Source organism: Doryrhamphus excisus, linkage group LG5, assembly GCF_037039965.1.
Source record: "Doryrhamphus excisus strain RoL-2023G ecotype Guam linkage group LG5, RoL_Dexc_Guam_v1.1, whole genome shotgun sequence".
In the NCBI taxonomy this organism is placed as follows: Eukaryota; Metazoa; Chordata; class Actinopteri; order Syngnathiformes; family Syngnathidae; genus Doryrhamphus; species Doryrhamphus excisus.
The window spans coordinates 1,439,504-1,459,860 of NC_136361.1; the positions used below are offsets into that span (position 1 = coordinate 1,439,504).

The 20,357-nt window shown below is 47.1% G+C and overlaps 1 protein-coding gene and 2 long non-coding RNA genes across 3 annotated transcripts in view; all 3 read right to left on the bottom strand.

The window, feature by feature from the left end:
- odad2 (outer dynein arm docking complex subunit 2) overlaps positions 1 to 1,127 on the bottom strand; it is a 29,557-nt gene extending 28,430 nt beyond the window's left edge. Inside the window, exons 1-2 of the mRNA XM_078790549.1 lie at positions 534 to 1,127; positions 302 to 468 (exon numbers count right to left, since the gene is read on the bottom strand). The gene's annotated coding sequence lies outside the window, so the exon portion shown is untranslated. The remainder of the gene's footprint in view (positions 1 to 301; positions 469 to 533) is intronic.
- Positions 1,128 to 2,495: 1,368 nt separating this feature from the next.
- Positions 2,496 to 8,130, bottom strand: LOC144898456 (uncharacterized). Its single transcript, XR_013627329.1, has 3 exons — positions 7,722 to 8,130; positions 7,530 to 7,642; positions 2,496 to 3,078 (listed from the first exon to the last, which is right to left on the bottom strand). It is a non-coding gene; the product is annotated as an uncharacterized LOC144898456 (long non-coding RNA).
- A 546-nt stretch (positions 8,131 to 8,676) lies between these two features.
- On the bottom strand, positions 8,677 to 11,297 carry LOC144898457 (uncharacterized). Its single transcript, XR_013627330.1, has 3 exons — positions 11,139 to 11,297; positions 10,852 to 10,916; positions 8,677 to 8,742 (listed from the first exon to the last, which is right to left on the bottom strand). It is a non-coding gene; the product is annotated as an uncharacterized LOC144898457 (long non-coding RNA).
- Positions 11,298 to 20,357: the final 9,060 nt, after the last annotated feature.

The window sequence follows — 20,357 nt, forward strand, 5'->3', positions numbered from 1 at the left end:
GGTTCCTCCCTGCCTGGAGGAGGACTCCAGAGCTGTCATGGTGCCCTTCCTGGCCTTAGGATCCGAACTTGACCACATGAAACCCAACATCTCCTCCTGCATTTCCTCAAACACTTCAGATCTCCAAACGTCACCATCGCGTGGAAGACGCATTAGCTGGCAAAGGTGAAGCACTTTAGGGTTTGTTTGTGTAAGGCCCCCCCCACATGGTTTCTCTCATGGGGGCCCCGACCACCTTGACACTGGAATGCAACGTGTGGCGCGGACCTTCTCACAGATCTACCCTCCATCCAGGTCTTACCTGGACGGGACGCGTCAGGCACTGCCAGCACTTCAATTCTCCGTCATGAATTATTGATCTTCAGCATAGATGCCAATCTTCTCCATCTAGATTGTGTTTGTTTCGTTCCATCCCGGGATCAGCAGGTTCCACAGGACGTATCCCAGGTGGGAAGGCGCACATCAAGGCTGAACGAGAGCTTGATTAGGAACATAAACAGCAAGTATACGCATGTGTGCGGCCACCTTCCTACCTCCACTCCATCCCACCAGACTGACAGCGTGTCAAAACACGCTGGGCCCAGTGTGCGGGTTCACGGGCCAGGTCTCTGGGAGGCCAGGTCCCCGGGAGGCCAGGTCTCTGGGAGGCCAGGTCTCTGGGAGGCCAGGTCTAAAGGATACATCTGCGACAGTCATGGTCAGGGTCCAGCCCCTGTCAGAACCCCCCTGCCCTCCCACCGCGCTGATCTTGATTTTCCAGGAGCTTGTCCACCTAAACGTGTCAAGATGTTTCCCAGAACATGCCAAAAACAAAGTGACACGGACATGAACGTTGCAAAGAAAAGATAAACACCGGCTTCCTGGAGGTTTCACGCCCGCGCTCGCATTCTTCCACGGAACCAAAGCGTCTTCATCAACTCCTGCGTGTCCTCACATTTCAGAAGGCTGGAGATGCCATTTCTCATTGCCGCTCCTATAATGCCATCTCAGCTTCTACTTCTTCAACCTCCAAGGTCAACCAGGACACATTCTGGGACGCGGCTTAACCTCCCGTTTCCAAAGAAACTTCCCACGGGAATAATGTAAGTATTCCGAGCAGTATATAGTATACATCATTTAAATACCATAAAGCCTCCCGTCATCCACAATCCTGAGGTCACATGAACACACCCCTTTTATCAAGATAAAAAACCGCTAAAAAGAGGCCGCTAGGAATGCAAGTAATGGGACACACCTATTCTGCCCATGAAGCCTTCTGAAAAAACCTCCCCCAAGGCTCCATTTCCATAACGTGAGCTGCATACTAACCAAGCTACAGCAATAAAACATTTCTGGCCAAGAACTACGTTACTGGCGTAGCGACACCTCGCCACAGCGCCACAGCGGCTAGCTAGTAGCAACCTTCCAAAGAGATTAGCATTAGAGGCCTCTAGACATGACTTTACGTTCCAACGTTGGCCAACATAGGAGACAAGACAAAATAAGACATGAGTTCTTTTCTAAACTTCCTGTTGTGGACAGTACTTCCTGCGGTGGCTATTGCCTCAATGCAACAGTGACACCTAGTGACCGATGTGGGGGACTACATATCACCTTTGCGTTGTAGCTTGTTTATGTTTATGTTTATGAGGTGAAACTTCCAAGCGGCGCCATCCATTGAATGGAATTCTTTGGCTGTTTTGTAGGTCGTCCATCAGAGGGAGGCATGATTCCTGTGTTACGGTTTCAGAGGAAGCGCGGCAGTGAAGTTTTGCTTTGAAAGAGAAGCCGATGTTGGGCGTCGTCGCGGACGTATTTGATTGACCGCCGGCCGTAATTCTCACCGAATAGAAAGGTCTGCTTTTCTGATAAAGGCGGAGGAACAGAAGTCTCATTGTTTCAAAGAGTGACTTTGGCCTTACTGGCGGAGCTGGAGATGATTCAGACTGGATTTTCTACCGGGAGCTGAAACGGGATGGAGGTGGTGTTGTTCTAGGACAGCGGGTGGAAATATTAGATTTAAGTCCTGCCAGATTATTCCTTTTGCAGGGTTGCTAGGAGTTTATACTGGATTGGATCTGTTCACATTTCAATATTCTATTCAACATATTTTCTTTATTTCAAAGCCTTGCTGGAGATCTAAAAGCCCTTTTCCACTGCAGGAAACAGGAACCGCCGCAAGAAACGGCCCTCATTTCTAAAACCATGTATTGAGAATCAGCACCTCAAATCCCAGTCCAGAAAAGGGCGGGGTGCCGTCTCCGGGTCAGAAGCGCTGATGAAGTACCTCGGGGTCTTCATGAGTGAGGGTAGGCTGGAGCGGCTGATGGACATCCAGATTGGTGCGGCAGAGCAGAGCTGAAAGGCAAAGTTCTCGATTCATCAGTCAGTCTGTGTTCCTACCCTCACCCGTGGTCAAGATGGCGGCTGCAAGCGTCAGGGCTGTCCCTTGGAGATACGGTGGGTGGCAAACTCAGTAGAACCGCTGCTCCTCCGCGCAGAGAGGGGCCCGATGGAGTGGCTCGGGGATCAAGGAAGCCTTCCTGGGGAGGTTTCAGCCTCTGGAAGACCCAGGACACGTAGAGACCATCTCAACTGGCCTGGGAAACCATCGGGACCTGCTGGGGGGACCTGATGGACAAACGTCATTTAATATTTCATCTATACATGGAATACTTTGGTAGTTAGAGCATAAAAAACCTGTTCAACTATAGTACACTAGAGCCCTCTAGACAAAACAACACCCCTATAGTCGCCTTTACACTCCTATTATCTATGGAGTAGATATAATAGGAGAAAATAAGACTAATGCTTGTGTTGCGTTCGAGTGCTAGAGGTGCTGAGTGGGGGGGGCACGTGGCTCTCGGCCATCACATGGTCACCGTGTTGATGCGTGAACATGTCACCCCGGAGTGGCATTCTTGTCAAGCTTTACAAGGTCTGAACGTTGGAGAAAGCCACCTGGTCCATCTTTGGGCCGCCCCACGGCGTCTCCGTCTGAGACGCGGGCTTGGGTAAACAGAGCTGACACCGTTCATCTTGGAAATGGCATCGCTGGAAAGAAGAACATTCCAGTCCGTGGTCTCGCTGCGGGGCCATCTGCGTTTGATTTCAACAATATCGAAGGGAGTCCTCCGCTCAATTAAAGATGTGATGTACTTTGGTGAATGAATACAAGATGCAAGGCCTTACAGGATGTCCACAACGCCCCCCCCCCTCCATCCCACCCCCACCACTCGTCACTCCAATTCAGGTTGTCCAACCTTCACATTTCCCTTTTCCACAGCGCTCACTTTGATGGCTGAGTGGATAGCGGGGCGGGGGTGCAGTGAGGAGGAAGTTGCATGGAAGGTCAGGAAAAGGTGAGAACGCTCACTCAAGCCGAGGGAAGAAACCATTTATCCCCCCCCCCCGCACTCCCCCGCCCTCCTTTGTCTTTCCACCACTTTCTCTCACCCTCTCCTCCTAATTAGGATAACAGCAGGAGACCACGTTGGCTTTAAGGCAGCTAATTGCTTCCAGGCACACCCTGATAAGGCATTTCCCAAAGTAGGAATATTGTAGTAGGGCATGGAAAACCTGTTTGAATAGGTTTTGGAACATTAGAGCCCCGAGACATAAAATAACACCCCTATAGTCCCCTTTACACCCCGACTCCCATTTAGTTGGGGAATAAGGTCAAAACATTCCGGGAATAAAGTCCACAATTTTAATTTAATTTCAGGAAAACACTGAAAAAAAAACATAAAATTGTGTCATTTTAGTAGCATAAAGCTTAACTTGTTTAAAAGTTGGAATATGAAAACAATAAGGTTGTGGAAAAAGTCATCTCATGGGAAAAATAGTTTAAATATTTAGGGAAAACAGTGCAAAGCTTTGTCATCTCCATGATAGCATGATACATATTCATATATATTATATTCATATATTGGATGGAAGTGGAGAGGGATTACTGTATGCCCACAATCCATAAAAAGGATGAGGCGAGATCCACTCAACATTGGCATTCCAAAGAAGGAACATTCTGGAAAAAGAATTTCCACTTTTCATATTTGGATTATGATGGCTTGTTCTTATTGTGACGAACTTGGAGTTTCTTTTGTGTTCTTTCATTACATCACATTCCTGGTTGTCTGTGCCCCCCCCCATCCCATCCCATGTTTTTATTGGACCCTAATTGCTCTACAAGGGAGTCCTGCTGGCCGGGCGCTCCCATTACTAACGAGCCGCGTCTGACGAGGCTTCATCAGAGGCGTTGACGCCGTCTTTTATCTTGTCATCACTTGGCCGCTTCGGACCCCAAAGTGATGACGGCATGACCTCATATCCCAGCTTGCACTGCAGTGGCGGACAAGGCTGACATTGTATTGATAGATCAGCCAGACATAGAAACTGAAAACATTAAAATGACATTTTACAATTATTAAAATAAAAAGGAAAGTAATACGATTTCAGTAGCATCAAGCAGATTAAAAAATATTGTCATTATTATAATATGCTATTTAGTAGCATAAACCAGAACTATTAGAACTTAAGGTATTTTCTACCTTAGTTGGAATATGAAATAATTTGTAATTTTTGGAAAACTAAGTTGCAGTTTTAATGTGAGAATGAAGTCCAAATTATAGGAAGACATGTACCAGACATTACTAAACAATACCAGAATAAATTAATGAGGACAAATGGGACTTTAGTACGTACAGCTGGAATAAAAACAGCAAATGTTACTTTTTAAAGTACTTAAGAGGAAACAAAAGTTGTGATTTTTGGATGGTTCACTCCTTAATACATGAAGTTGAATGGTTGAACTACTGCTACTACTACTAATAGTACTCGTCAAAGGTAGTAAATAAGCCAAATGTAAGACGGCGTTGCACTCCAGGATAACATGCTACCAAAAGGGGGACGTGGTCATAAATCTTCATGCAGTCCCATAAAAGTCTGCCCCCTGCTGTGAGTGATTTAAGATAACAAATCTCCTTCCACTTCACTATTTCCTCGTCCTTCCTTGAAGCGAGTCAAGCTGGGCTACGGCTTCTGCTGATTGACAGATGAGGAGATAGGGATGGTCCAGCGTGGGGCATTGTGGATCTGAAGATTTATGGCACGTGAAGCCACGCTAGAGTTACAGATGCTGGACTCAAGAATCGTTTGAAATATGAACATGCCTTGAAATATGGTCACCCTAATTTGACTGGCTTTAAATGAGTTATTAGCCACAGAAGGGAGAAAAATGTGGCATCCCGTTTCTGAAAGGGTCTCAGGATAATGGCTTTCCATCCGGGCTGCCATCGGAACATCTCTGTGGAAGGTCTGATCCAACACATGCAAAACACTGTTTCTCCATCTCCAGCCATACAGCACACAAAAGGAATGCAGTCCGATGTCCAGCTGGGCCGGCCGAGCCGCCGGCTAATGACAGCTAAGTGGATTACAAGGAGGCCCTGGTCAGCGCTCGCTAATGTCAGTCAACTAAAGTTACCGCCATGTGGCAGCAGATACACCACAGGGGAACCGCTGCACGACCTTGGAACCTTCCTATGAAAGCAGCTCGCTGAGGGCCGCGAAGAGCAGATTAGGATGATTCCATTATCTTCGTATCGGCACAGCCCCCGGCTAGCAAGTATCAGGCAGGCAAGCACTGCGAGGCGTACTGCTGGGGTGTACATTCCAGTGACCAGTGTAGTACTGCAACTTCATACTGACGCCTTGGCTCACATTTCAGTTCTTAACCTGCACCAAAGCCGCCCGCCATTTTTATTACATTCAAGCGCGGCCCGCCGACCACTCGGCCCGCGGCTGTCGCTCAGCTTTTACAAGGATGGAGCCCAAATATTGAGGAAAAATAATCTCAATAATCGCATCAAGTTAAACAGTGAAAAACATATTGAATTGATTTTTTATGTAAAATGAAATACAGAAATAAAGTATTTGGGGGAAAATTGGTTGCTGAAAAGGATTTGAAAAGTTCAAGTGGGTAGAACATTAAAAAAACAAGTAGTTGAAACAGTTTTTCTTTTAAGCTGTAGTAGTATGGAAAAAAAAAAACAGTATTATAGTATATTACAAGGATTTCAAGTCTGATATTATGTGAAATGCCACAATTGTGAACTCCAAGAAGTTCAAGTAGAAAATGTTAAAATCTATAGCAGAAATAAAACTAATAAAAATTTTACGAGAATAAAATGAAAATATTGAAAAAAGCTGTATTCTAAGGAGTGGTCATTTCATGTTTTGTCATGGCTATAAACCCATAATTTTGAGAAAAAAGTACTTTTAGTAGCATTGAGCTAAAAATGCTAAAATTATTTTCATATTTTGATAAAGAAAAATTGGGATTTTGGGGAAAATTAGGTTGGGAAAGTCACTCTGGGAATAAAGTCATTATGGTAATAAGTCCTAATTACGAGAAGAAAGTCGACATATTTGGAAAAAGCATCAAAGCTAAGCAGGTCTTACACGTATTCTAGAAATAGAAAACCTCTTGGCATGTTTACGTGTTTTACGACGTATTTGGACCCCGTTGTATCGTGTTGGGTTGAATGCACGCCAATGATTGATACCATCTATCCATCACGTGCATCTGTTGAGCTGCTGATTTAGCGCTAAAAGACGGCGTACAGCGGGAACACTAAAGTTGAGCGTCCCTGCGGTCCCGGAGTTCAATCCAAGCGGACCTGCATGCCAGTTGACGTTTGGGACTGGTCCAGCCTGGCGACTTGACCGAGCAGGAGGAGTCTGGTCTTTTTGCTCCCTGTGACCCGGATAAGCGGAGGAAAATGGATGGATGGACTTAAAAGGCTTCCAGACTTAAAAGGGAAAACATTTATGGGCAAACCTACTCAGGGATTGCGGGCATAAGAGGGACTTAAGGTACGGAACGATGACAAAAAGGCAACATCTGCATGTCAGCGTAATAATAAGCTAAGCTAGAAGACGTATACTTTAGATAGGACAGTTTCATCCTTGTCTGGGTAATTGGATGCACATTTATCAGGACGGCATCCAACACGTTCCCTGTTATTTTGGCTTTAATTGGATTAGGAAGCGGTGCCACTCGTGCCTGGGCCCCAAAGAGCAGCGTGACCGCTCCCTTCTCCGTTCGCTACTTCTCAGCTTTCCTTTCTCTGCGCTCCCACTGCCGAGTCCCATCAGGTCTCAGGTCATACCCCGGCGTGTCGGGGACCCGAACCTTGCCCTCGGAGCTGCCGGCTGCAAGAGAGCAGGCGCGGGGGCCGGCACGGGCTGGGAAAACCATCAACCCCTCCCTCCCGCCCCAGCTGTCATTTCACAGCAGCACTGAGCAGTTAATTGGTTTCATGTGCATGGCCGCTGGGCTGGGGGGGGGGGGAAGGTGTGCGAGGGGTGACCTCATCTCACACACACACACACACACACACACACACACGGGCAGCAGATAGTGTTTCTGGTCATGTGGCGTTTGGTGCGAAGGCATACGCTTCGAAAACAAAACACTGCATCTTCAGACTTCTTGAATTATGGTTCCTTATATTTTGGGGTACTTCAGCCTTTCATCCAACATCTCTTACCTAATCCCTTGTCAGCCTTGCCTGAGATGATCTGATCTGTCTGCTCCCCCTCCCATCCTCCTCCACAAAAACAACAGGGTATAAAGTCTGCTGTCCGCGGGTCCTTCCATCATCTACAAAAGACAATCAGTGCACGAGTGCTGAAGGCTGCAAAGGTGTTGAGAAATGGACTTGAGGAGGATCAGCACTTACCTCATCACCACCCTGGAGCATCCTGAACATGGACATCATGGAGAAGTACTCGGGAGTACTGGAGTACCAACATGGATGAGTACAGGAAGTCAGACAAGCCGGAAGTGTTGTCACTGAAATGGAAAAAACGAATTGTTGCTCTCCATAAAAAAGTTCTAGGTCAGGGGTGTCCTAACTTTTTCCAGCAAGGCCAGCTTTGCTTCACTTGATATTTTTTTTTTACTGTATTTTTCTTTTACTGTCAATATTTGGACTTTATTCTTCTTTCATCTTGTCAAGTTTCTCCTATGACTATCCCTCATCATTTGACTATCATAAAAAATTCCATGAGAGAATTTCCCAGATGGAACTTCGTTTCAGAGGGAAATTCTACTTTGTTACTAAAATGTTTTGTCAAAAGAAAACTTGCGTTCTTAACATTTTGACTTTGAATGACAGGCTTTGGACACCCCGCTGGAGGCTGGAGAAGATGAGCCGTCAGTGGGCCGTCCCGAGCATCTGCGGGGCATCAACCTCAAGCTGGGGAGGGAGGGAGGGAGGTGTCAACCCCCCCATCTATGATGTCATCATGGAGGCCTGAAAGAGATGTAAAGCAAAAACAACATCTTCAGCTCTCCCTGGAGGAGCACCGTACTTCAACGGTAAGGTCAAGGCGGTTTGAGGGCAGGCCAGGTTCCTGCGTGTACTGGTGGTGTACTGGTGGTATAATGGTGGTATAATACTACACGCTGCGTGTACTGGTGTGTTATTATCCGGTCAACTGGAGAACGGACGATCCTTCTGCTCGGGGGTGTGTTTGGGATCTGCAACAAGCTTGTGGAAGTTACCAGTGCCACCACCCAAAATCCACAAGCCAAAAGAGGAAATGATCTGGGAATGGCTTCCTCGGAATGCTTGCTTGCGGATGAGCAGAATGCCATGGAGGAGATTTGAAACATGACATTCGTTCACACGAGTGTGGAGGAGAAAGGATGATTGCATGGAACATCTCCATCGAGATGTTCTTCCTTGGATTGTCCTCCTGTCACACAAAGGAGGAACATCAGAGAAATTATTTAGAAAAATCCTACAAATCTCCAGGCTTATTCTGGTGTAACGGCCGTCAGATCCGAAGATAGCGTTCCTCAGCAAATGGAAAGAACAGACATTTTGGCCCGGCTAGTTTTTATATAATCCCCGACATGAGCCCCTCAATCAGTAACACCCGTCAGCTCCATCATGACCTGGAAAGGCCAAAACAAACGTGACCAGTACCGGTGTCGTCTTTGCACAGCGGTGCTAACAGCTGTGCTAACCCAGAGGGCTTTTAGACGGAGAAGCGGAGAGAAAGGATGTGGAAAGAATGTCAAGGTAATGGCGTAGGATGGCGTGTTGGGCAAGCGGTCCGCTCATGAGCAACGTCAGGCCTCAAGTGTGAAGGTTTTATGGTAATTGGCCGTGTAAGAACATTTGACTCTAGTGAAGAACTGAAGGAGTACAGTAGCCTGTTTCATCAATCCCGAGGCCTCAAGGACCAAAACATGCTCATTTGATGTTCTTGGCTCAATTCATCCGCCACTTATAAAGCCGCGATCCTTTTACCAGTTTTACAATTCCATGATCCTTGCAACTGCAAGGAGGAAATTTGCATGGATGCATACACTCGTTTCCCTTCTATTCCCACTTTACACTCCCTCCTTTATTGGGTCCAGATTTGACCACACTAAGTGAATTTGATATTAAAAGTTGATATTAAATGTAATGTACTTAAATGTAAATACAGTTTTTAACATTAGAGCCCTGTAGACACAAAATAACACCCCTATAGTCACATTTATACTCCTATTCTTTGTTTACATCACATCGCTCAGGGACATAACAGACGACCGCCACTAGCATAGAGAGCGAATTTGTCTCAAACCGAGTGAGGGAGGACAAAGCAGTCAAAAATGTACCATTTCCACATGGAATGCGAGGCTGTGGTGGCTCCCTAGCCAGCCTCCATGCTGTCTGCCACTGCTACCAAGGATAATACGCACCACCTGACCAATCTATTTATTATAAGGCAATAGCGAGGGATGACATACAGTAATCCCTCATTTATCACGAGACCTGCCAGTGATAAGTGAATGTACCTCCTAAATGGTGCTTGAACGTCGGCCGAGGCCTCGAGACGGGGCGCATGGTTTCTGTTGCATGCAATAAGCCCGAACACAAACAACTTAATTTCCCTCGTGGTCGACTTCCCTGCCTTGTAATTTGAGCGTGTCCACATCACAGCGCTGTCACACACAACTCCCACTCTGCCCTCCGTGGAATACTGTACACCATAACATGTCTGGAATATACTTGACTTCCTGCACCACAAGGCCTGCCGTACATGCTATATTTATGACACACATTTTGCATGGGCACCCCGAAGCTAAATTCCTGTTAGCTCCCCACTCGGACATGCGTGTCCGCCACATGTGTCATGGCGGGATATAATGTGGCCAAATTCAGAGAGCGTGCCGAGGAGGGGAGGAAGCAGAGGCAGGAGACCTCGGGGCCAACGTTCGGAGATCCGTTACCAATGCAAGGCCCGGTCCTGTCAACACCAGCTCACTGTGAGTTACAGACGTCCACGCAGCCGGGGGGCGGGGGGGCCGTGGGGGTTTGAACAGTAGCTGTGACGGCTGCTTTCAATGCTGATCTGGTTAAACAGTCTGACATACGCACGGGATTCAGATCTCCATGTAATAACCCAACGCTGACCAAGCTCACATCAGGACGGTGGATTTACTTCCATCTTTACTTTCCATTCGTGTCCACATGGAGATCCCGTGTGATCCCGTGTGATCCCGTGTGTAAGCAGCTACCTGACTCGGGGAAATGGAGGACCCAAGCAAAGCAGGTTGTGGTTTTTGTGGTACATTTTGGAATGACGACAACCAAGGTACTACGGTACGCAGATACCAGGTCTGGGCTGCACGCTGACGTTCTGCATTCTCCTTGTGCCAAGGACGCTGTGACCTCCACAGGTTGTCTGTGTGTCCTGTTAACGACGGACACCCCCCCCCCCCAAGCTGGAGATGGTTTCGTTAAAGCGTGTAGTGACAGAACTGCTTTCAGTAGAAAACGGGTGTTGTCATCTGCACTTTGGCTCACTTACTACTGAAAAGATGTTTACAGATGAAATGGTTCTCCACTCAGTGGCTCTCCTGGTTCCTCTTAGGCCTGCCGGAGGAGGCGGAGGAATGGGGGGGGGGGGGGGGTAAAGAGTCAGTGGAGTGATTACCTCAATCTCAGGCGGACTGAGTCACTGCTGGCAAGCAGCCTGCTGGGCCTTGCCAGTCTTTGTATCTATTGTAGTTTATAGGTAATATAGTACTGTACTGTAATATAGTACTGTACTGTAATATAGTACTGTATAAGTACACTACCTGATAGTTGTCTTACCGTCCCGGTCATGGTGCCTTCAGGGTTAAGGTCCGACATAGCCTCGCTTGTAAGGAAGAAAGCGGTAAACAGGAAGTGGCAGCACGTGGCGGGAGCGTGAGGCAGCGTCTCTGGTGGCTTTGTTGGGGTCAAAGGTGAACTCGCACTCGGCCTGGTGCAGGAGCAGCTGAAAAGGGTCAGAGGTGAGAAGTCTATAAAACCTTTACCGCCCACTGGACATGTTTGACACAAGTGCTCAACCACACTGGCGGGGGTCAGGCGGGGGCTTTCAAAGTCCAACATTGTGGTGCTCCCCAGGGGTTTTCGAGGTCTAACATTGCCTGGAAGTCATCTGTTGGTCTAAGACCGCTCTGGTCAAGGTGGCATGAGGAAGGGCACCCGGCGTGAAAAAGCCTTGATGCTGTGGTGACCCCTGAAGAAGAATAGACGCGTCCAGCTGTGGCAGGGAGGATGCCAGAGAGGACCCGAGTGAGAAAAACAGCAGCAGACCAGATGAGCTGGTCATAAGATAACATTTAATGTGTCAACCGGTGAAAAACAGGGAAGACAGAAAACAGCGTCTTGGGTCCTGGACCAACGAAAACCAGCATGACTGGCTTTGACATCTGTTCTGTGGTACAGAAAAGAATTAGTGGAAAATATCTGTAAACTTGGCCTGGAACCAAGATGTTTAGCCCCCGACTAAAATGGCTTATTGGACTTTTCCAAGGGTTGCTGCGACGGCTGCTTGGGTTTGGGCACCCGAGCGCCAAAGACGGGTAATTCTTTAGGCATACTTAGAAACAGCAGCAAGTGTCAAAGGCGTCCACGTGGGTCGTGTCGGGCCTCTGGGTGAGGGCCAAGGGTTGTGCCCCACGTCTCCATGGGCGACCGTATCAAAGCCAGCCTGGAAGGTTTAAGAACATACGGTCATACGGACCATGTTGATGGTGGGGGTGGTGTTATAGCTATAAAGACTTATTTGGGGGATTGTTGTGTAGCTAAGAAAATGTTTCCCATATGCATTGTTTATTTTAATAGTAAAAAGTTCATAGAATAAAACAGGAGATGAAGTAAATGAAATGAAAGTTGGGGAAGATGAAGTCTGGTCTATTTACCAAACCAGGTTTAGTCTGGACAAAGAGTTAGGAAGACTGTAATGTAAAAAGCACATCATCATTTACAAAAGAACACTAGTACGACAAGTGTGGGGGGGTGGGGGGTGGGGGGGTTTGAAATGAGATCTGCAGAAGATGCTCAGCACATTCAGGAAGTGAATCACGTCAACATTTTCCTCTAAAAGCCACTCATGCCAAGCAAGTGCGCGAGTGGGTCCATCACCAATCATCTCCAGTGGGAACGTCAGCAGTGGTTTTCCCTCCTGGACAAGAGGAGGTCAACACGAGCAGGGCTGTCATTCTAAGGTTATGGAGACGGCCCAGATGTACACTAAATAACACCATGAATGATGGCCTTTTAGCTGCCGGAGCGCCAACGTTTCCAAGGGCCTAAAGCGGCTCTACTGCCTTCACGTCGCTACAAAGCAATTCAAAATCATCCTAAAGTCGGATGGTCCTGTTGAGTAACTTTGAATTTTTTCCTAATTGTGTTGGACGTAATAATGAGGGTTTCCATAGATAGAAATAATGGGACCAAACTGCCTCATTTTAGTTTAAAAGAGCAGGTTTGGTGTTTGAATGCCTGAAAAACACGGGCCTCTTTTTCCCCCCCATTTATTTATTTTTTTTTACAACTTTAAACTTTTGTTAAAAAAAAAAAACAGCTCATCTGTGATGAGGTACTTCTCAGGACTGAGTCTGTTCTTTAATCTCTACAATCAGACGCCATTTTCACCTGTTCTAGTAAAACCAACTACCGTTTGTAACGGAGTGAAATTCCCCATTCAACCCCATTCCTCGACCTTGTAGACCAGATCCCTCCAATACGAGGAAGCACTAAGTGGATTCCAAGGCTTTGGCACCTTGTAAAGCCGTATGCGACGCCAACGTGCTAATTGTTCATTCCATCAGCATGAAGGCGTAAAAGACGAGGTGCAGTCAATGTTCACACTAAATATGCCTGCTCCATCCATTTCCCTCAGGTTTTGGAGAGCTGCTGGTCCTTGAGGGTCCAGGCCCCGGCCACCTGGGGCTTCTGGAGCCGTGCGTCATCTCTCCAAACGTGCCATGCGTCCTCGGTGGGTCTATTTTTTAAATGTATAGCTTAGATGGCGCCAAGTTTAACAGCACACCGGGCAAGCAGTGTGTGAGGTAAGCATGATCTCATTGCCATGGTTTCAACACCCGAGACCATTTACCAGCAGGGGTCACCAGTCTGGTTTAGGGCCACTCTTCCTCCTCCTCTTCCTCACCAAGTTCTTCTACAACCAACAAGTTCAGGATGGAACGGCATGGCCTTCATCATTTCCTTAAATGTGATTGAAAGAGTTCAGCATGGCTTGCCACGGCACAAGGCACCTAGGCACATAGGCACGTAGGCACGTAGGCACCAGGCACCTATACGCTTCCAAAGCAAGCAGTAATTGACAGCAGCAGGATAATGAGGTTTGTACAGGAGCTTGGGTATCTGTAAAAATATAACATTACACGCTCAACATTAGAGCAAACCTTGTTCCACTGCACTTGAAGCGGGGGCTTATGTTGTCCGTGTCACTTACGGTGTGGTTTATCTACTCGTTCACCACCCTCAACCCCCCCAGCACCCCCAGCCAAGGAGTATTATCTTTACCACAGTGGAAACGCTGCTTCTCGGCCTCGTGTGTGGCAACATCACCGTGCTAAGTACACACAAGGGGCGACATCGTAAGTACGACTTGAAACATCATCTTCACAACCATTAGGGTTGGACACCGTTTAGGGGGTGCTAGCAGGGCCGCCGACAGCCACATTGGCACAAGCATGTGGAAAGGGAATATTTTACAGTCAGGAGCATAGAAAACCTGTTTACTACCTTTTAAATACTTTTAACATTAGAGCCCTCTACACATGACATAACACCCCTATAGTCAGCATTACAATCTCACTACCTTCTAAATATGTTTAACATTAGAGCCCTCTAGACATGACATAACACCCCTATAGTCAGCGTAACAATCGCACTACCTTTTAAATATGTTTAACATTAGAGCCCTCTAGACATGACATAACACCCCTATAGTCACCATTACAACCTTACTACCTTATAAATACGTTTAACATTAGAGCCCCCTGTACATGACATAACACCCCTATAGTCAGCGTAACAATCTCACTACCTTTTAAATATGTTTAACATTAGAGCCCTCTAGACATGACATAACACCCCTATAGTCACCATTACAACCTTACTACCTCATAAATACGTTTAACATTAGAGCCCCCTGTACATGACATAACACCCCTATAGTCAGCGTAACAATCTCAGTACCTTTTAAATATGTTTAACATTAGAGCCCTCTAGACATGAAATAACACCCCTATAGTCAGTTACAACCTTACTACCTTATAAATACGTTTAACATTAGAGTCCCCTGTACATGACATAACACCCCTATAGTCAGCGTAACAATCTCAGTACCTTTTAAATATGTTTAACATTAGAGCCCTCTAGACATGAAATAACACCCCTATAGTCAGTTACAACCTTACTACCTTATAAATACGTTTAACATTAGAGCCCTCTAGGCATGAAATAACACCCCTATAGTCAGTTACAACCTTACTACCTTATAAATACGTTTACTATTAGAGCTGTCTATACACAAAATAACACCCCTATAGTCAGTGTTACAATCTTACTACTGTCTAAATAGATTTAACATTAGAGCCCTCTAGACATGAAATAACATCCCTATAGTCAGTTACAATCTTAACCAATATACTTTATGGCAGAGTATAAATACGTTGGGGTGCAGGGAAGAGCAGTGGGGGTTCCATCCCTTAGAAAAGGGAGCAGCCGTACCATTACACCACCAGGGACAAATGGGCCAATCGGGCATGGAAGACCTGTTTAGGCGGGACCCTGCGCCGCTTCCAAGTACCACAGCTTCATAATGACGCTCCTGTTTCCTTCATCAGTCTGACGTGCAGACAGAGATGATGCTTTACAACAACGGCGTCCAGGAAATTCCAAGGATCTTTTACGGCTCCGTGAACAAATGGAATAGTGTGGTGATAACGACGATAACAGCGCAGCAATCAGGCCAGGCTGTGATCATATCCAAATGTTTTATATCTGCTGGAATGCAGACCAGAACACGATGGAAACGCGCTCGTTGAATTGGGAGAGACGGCTGCGGATTCGAACGTTCTGCCTTAGCATAAACATGGCAGCAGATGTAGATATTTTCCTCCATGAAGTCTGAGGTGTATCGCTGTGCTAACATGTCGGACATGTCGTCTAAGCGGTGCTTTGGAGATGAAGCCAACCCATGGCATCATGGGAGACATTTTGAATCCGTCCAGGATGAGCTTTCTTCTCATCACTTGGCCAGCGCCGTCTCCAGCGTCCAAGCAATACTCCCAGCTCATTTTTGGCAACTGATGTTACAGACATTGCATCACTGCGATACGGAGAGAAAACTAGCAAGAACGTAGCCCAACAACTGGCCGCCCCGCCCCGCCTCTGCCCACCCGCCCGCCCGCCGCTTCCACCTCAGTAGCATTACAAAAGCATGTGGTGCTTCTAGGGTTTCACACTGGTAGGAAGGGGCCAAGTCCAAATCATAAAACCACATCCAACAGGCTGAAAAGAAAAGCTGCCAGGACTCCGCTTTCACCTCAGCCTCGGCTGGAAGGGAGAAACGGCGCACACCCGCTACGCCGCTGGATGATGTTTGGCTTGCAAAGGGGGGAAGGAGTTTTGAACTCATGAGAGGACATTGAGGACACGACTGGGACAAAAAACAAAAAGGACCTGATGTTGGTCTAGTCCATCCTGGAGCGTGTTCCGCGTTAACGTTCCAAATGTTCAGTAGGTGCTGATCGCATGATTCCCATGATTCATTTAGTAGACGCGAGGTACAGAAGAATAGATGGTGCAATCAGACATGGCTGACCAAAACAACCAGACACAAAAACACCCCGTTTTTATACGACTGTCACCCCAGAAAGAAGTGTACCTCCATGGAGAAGATACCTTGTGATTTGTTGAGAAAATATGAACGATTCTTTGAGCGAGACGGACTTGGATGCAGTTTTGTTCGCCGTACGAGCAGCAGGACCAACGCTACTGTAATTGTCATTGCCATGTCCGACCGGGACCACATCAGTCAAGTCATTGGCTGGCCGGGTACCCAAATCCTTCCCAGGCCAGTCCAGGCCACGACGGAGACAGACCAGGAATAACCGACAACCTTCAAGCCGTGTCATGTCCTGCCAGTGTGGGTTACTTTCTCCATTCAGTAGAGTGCATGGGGCTGTGGGAGAAATTTCAAGTCAATCCAACATGTGTAATAAATAGCATAGGGGCACCAGTTCATCTTTTTCCAAAATATTTGTGAGTGATCGATGGGGGGGGCATAGACCATCCTACCTGGGTTGGAGTGGCAATAGTTATGTCATATGGAATCAAACATGTGTTCACATTTTGGAGAGACTGCAAACCAAGCCAAGTATGCAGACACGGGACAGAAGGAGCAGAAGAGCATTTAACCAAGAATAGACCAAATTAGGAAACACTTTCATAACCAAGAAAGCAACAGAAGTATTCTGATGAGCCCCTTGCCAAGATCAATATTTGATCAAGGGGGGAGACCCCCACATCATCACCACCTCTCTGTTCTTGAAAACAAGGGGGAGTCTCTACGGTATCCTTTCATTACACCGGTTTATGGCCCCAAGGCGAAACTTGAACAGACCCGGTCCAAAGTCTGTCAAACACGTATTACACCCACCAATCAATATGAAGACCGGACGCTTTCATGCTCCGTTAATCCCGTCTTAATCCCCTTTTTAGCCAACTTCCATCTTATTTGTAAGGCAGCTAGTCTAAGACCAACAACGTATCCTCCTGACCTTCCTGCTGCATGAAGCATGAAGTAGAACTGGATTGGCACGTTTTCTCTCGCGTGCGTTTACCTTTGAGGCTAAAGTGCTGGATCTGCCCGCCCCGGCCTGCTGAGTTCTGGGTTGCACATCAAGTCCGGCCGCCCAAGCAGACACTGATTTGCAAGTTTCCATCCACTTGTTGTCCAACATGGATTGGTCTCAGCATGATCATTTTCTGTCATGACTCGTTAGAGGTCAAATGGGAGGATTTGGCGGTGCCGCTTTGAAAAAAGTCACTATGGTGACCAAATGTCCTGGTTCTCTTTGGGCCCTTCAATCAACAAGCATGAGCATTAGCTCTGACAAAAAGCCTGAAAAAGCCAAAGAAAAACACAAGCATGGGGAGTTAATACCGTGTTGAAATGTCATGAAACTGAGGATGTCGTACACATCGCCAGTTCAAACGGAGTCCCATTACGGGACAGGAGTTCAGCGTGTCATTGGAGTACAAAAACAGGAAAAAGAGCCCTTCGGGGACAAAGAGAGTCTCTGGTTTGTGCCACTTTGCCATCGCCATTAGCACGTCATCCAGGCTGACACCTAATGGTTTTCCTCCTAGATAATGGTTTCCTCAAGGTCTTTGAATTGGAGTGGAGTGGAAACCAGCAAAGACATCAGGACAAGACAGTGGTGGGCCGGCCTAATAGAATAATTGGCGATGAGAGGCTGCAGTGGCAAAGAAAGCGGTAAAATTGGGTCAGCTGGGGGGGGGGGGCACCGACGTATCAGGCAGACCCCTAAATGCCCAGCAGACGGCCCGTGTAGAGACGTGCTGATTAGCCTTTGTTTTTCCTCAAGCTACTGACAGCGGGCCGATGTCCAGGAGTAGCATGGATGTTTTTATTGCGTCCCCCGGGCCCCCTGGTGGCAGTTTGAAGGTAAACCGAAATACCAGATCCAGTGGAGCCGTCTGCACGTGTATAAGAATGCGCTCACATATGGTGTCAAGATATAAATCCTGTTTGTGACATATGGCTTAAATCAAAGCTGCAACCCCCAATGCCATTTAGGAAGACCACTGACAAGGTTTATTGCAAGTGGCCGTCGTGATTATAGAGCTACACATTTAGAATGCAAACAAGAAGCGTTTGGGTCATGAACCTCATTCTCTGGAAAGCGACGAGCGTTTTATTGCCAGACTTTAGTCTTTTTTCCGAGAGGAAGAAAAACAAAGCTTGTTATCAGTGGACACATTTACCAACTTATTTTCCTTTTGACACCTCAAGTCGACAAGGAGCGAGTTGGGGCCCATTTACGTTTGTGATTTACATCGGACTCGCGCGGGTCAGTGAGCCAAGACGGGAGACGTTATGACGGCAGGGAGGCGCTATGCTGATCCGATCTGGCGAGCAGCAGCCAACGTCTGGTGGGCGGAGCCACTAAATATTAATACAGCCATAGTAACAGAATGCAATTGCTCCTCATTCCATTTTTACATGACAGTCGCCTTTCATAATACAAACCAATAGAAAGACCAACATCAAGACAACCATGAAACCACAGTAAAAGTACAGCAGATATCGGGGCCTCATTTCACGGAAGTATCGCTACCATTGCCCAATTCCGGAGGCCATTGTCATGGTGTCGTTCCGCTTAACGTTTGTTTTTCCACAACAGTGAACTTCTAGCTGAAATGCTGGTGATGAAACCCTGGAAAGGTACGTGACGTGACCTCAAAAATTAATCGAATGTGATGGCATGGAAGTCCATTCAAAGAACAAGGCATAGTTTTTGGACTAAATTGGAACGTGTAAGTACTAGTTCAGGCACCATTTAGCAAGTATATTCCAGATACATTTCAGATACTCAACCCCGCCCCCATCTCACTCCAGACTGAAGTTTTCCTGCATGATGACAAGAAGCCGTAATGACAAAAATGTAGGATTTTATTGTTTTTCCAATGTGGGCAGAAAATGAAGGAGCACTTTGGAAAGCCAACATCCAAAGCGTCCGAAGATTCAACACCTACAGACACATGGAGGCCATTTCACGAAGGGGTGGGGGAGGTTTCAGCGTTCAAGCAGAAGAATGCATGAAAGAGCCGTGTTTGTAGGTCGAGTCCACGGAAGCGCGTCTGAGTGCTTGTGGAAAAACACTGAAAGTGGGCTTTGACCTGAAGTCCGCCAAAGAACCTGAAGACGGGAAAGCTTGGTGCTGGACAGGTCCTCATCCTGATGGATTGGCTATGCTAGCGTCACCGTGTTTGCTGTGAGGGACACGGAATTTGAACGCTGACTTTGGGTCTGTATTCCCGTTGTTAAAGGGCTTTAGTTTTTTTTCTTTGCCTAGACAGGAAAAAGTCTTGAAAAAGCAAATGAGATGTTGTGAAGAGAGTCCAAGACCGAGCCGAGAGGAGTTTATGTTGGACCGCCTGGTTGTGGTCAGTCACAGAATGAGCTCCAGAAGGATCGCTAGAGTCCATCCCTGCATGGATGCAAGTGATGCAGCATTGGACGATTTTTGGTCTTTTTTTTTCCACCCAAAAAATAGAAGGCCATCACCACAGGCGAGCGTGTTAGCAATAGCGCCTTCTAAGAACAGATTACACCCAAAACCTCCATGCATCTTCATGAATATGAATGAAGGACAAAAACAACAAAACAAAGGCAGTGAGAAAATATTAAAGATAAAACTTTCGATATTTTGACTGATAGGTCATAGTCATCAATCTAGACTGTTTTGGACCAGAAAACTGAACCCCGAAGTGGTGGAGGGCTGGATAGAGGACTGACTTAGGGTCCTGACACACGGATGACCGGGCTTGGAAGTCAGACCCGTCTAATAGTTTGGGGCAGCCCATCTGTAGCAAGCTGACAGGAACAGAAGAACCCTAAGATCTTCTTCCCTCCACCGATGCCACAACTGAAGCCACTCCGACTCCGAAGCCGCTAGCAAAAACAAGCACGGCGCTCCATTTCAAACCCGGGGCTCGTAGCCCAGAACGACCACTCAAAACATCGCCCGTGAACTCCACGCAACACCGCGGCATTTGACAACAGTTCCCCGCTTTAAATCGACAGCGACAAGGGAAAACAAACGGCAAAGACGGCGTCATGTTTTGACATGATGTCACTTAACGGCGACAATAAAGCGGCGGCGACTGCCGTGTTGACGCGGCATACGGAGGCAGGAGGAGCAGTGCAGTGGAAACACATGTTGGCATTCTCCGCACCAGATGTTGACCATGGAAAAA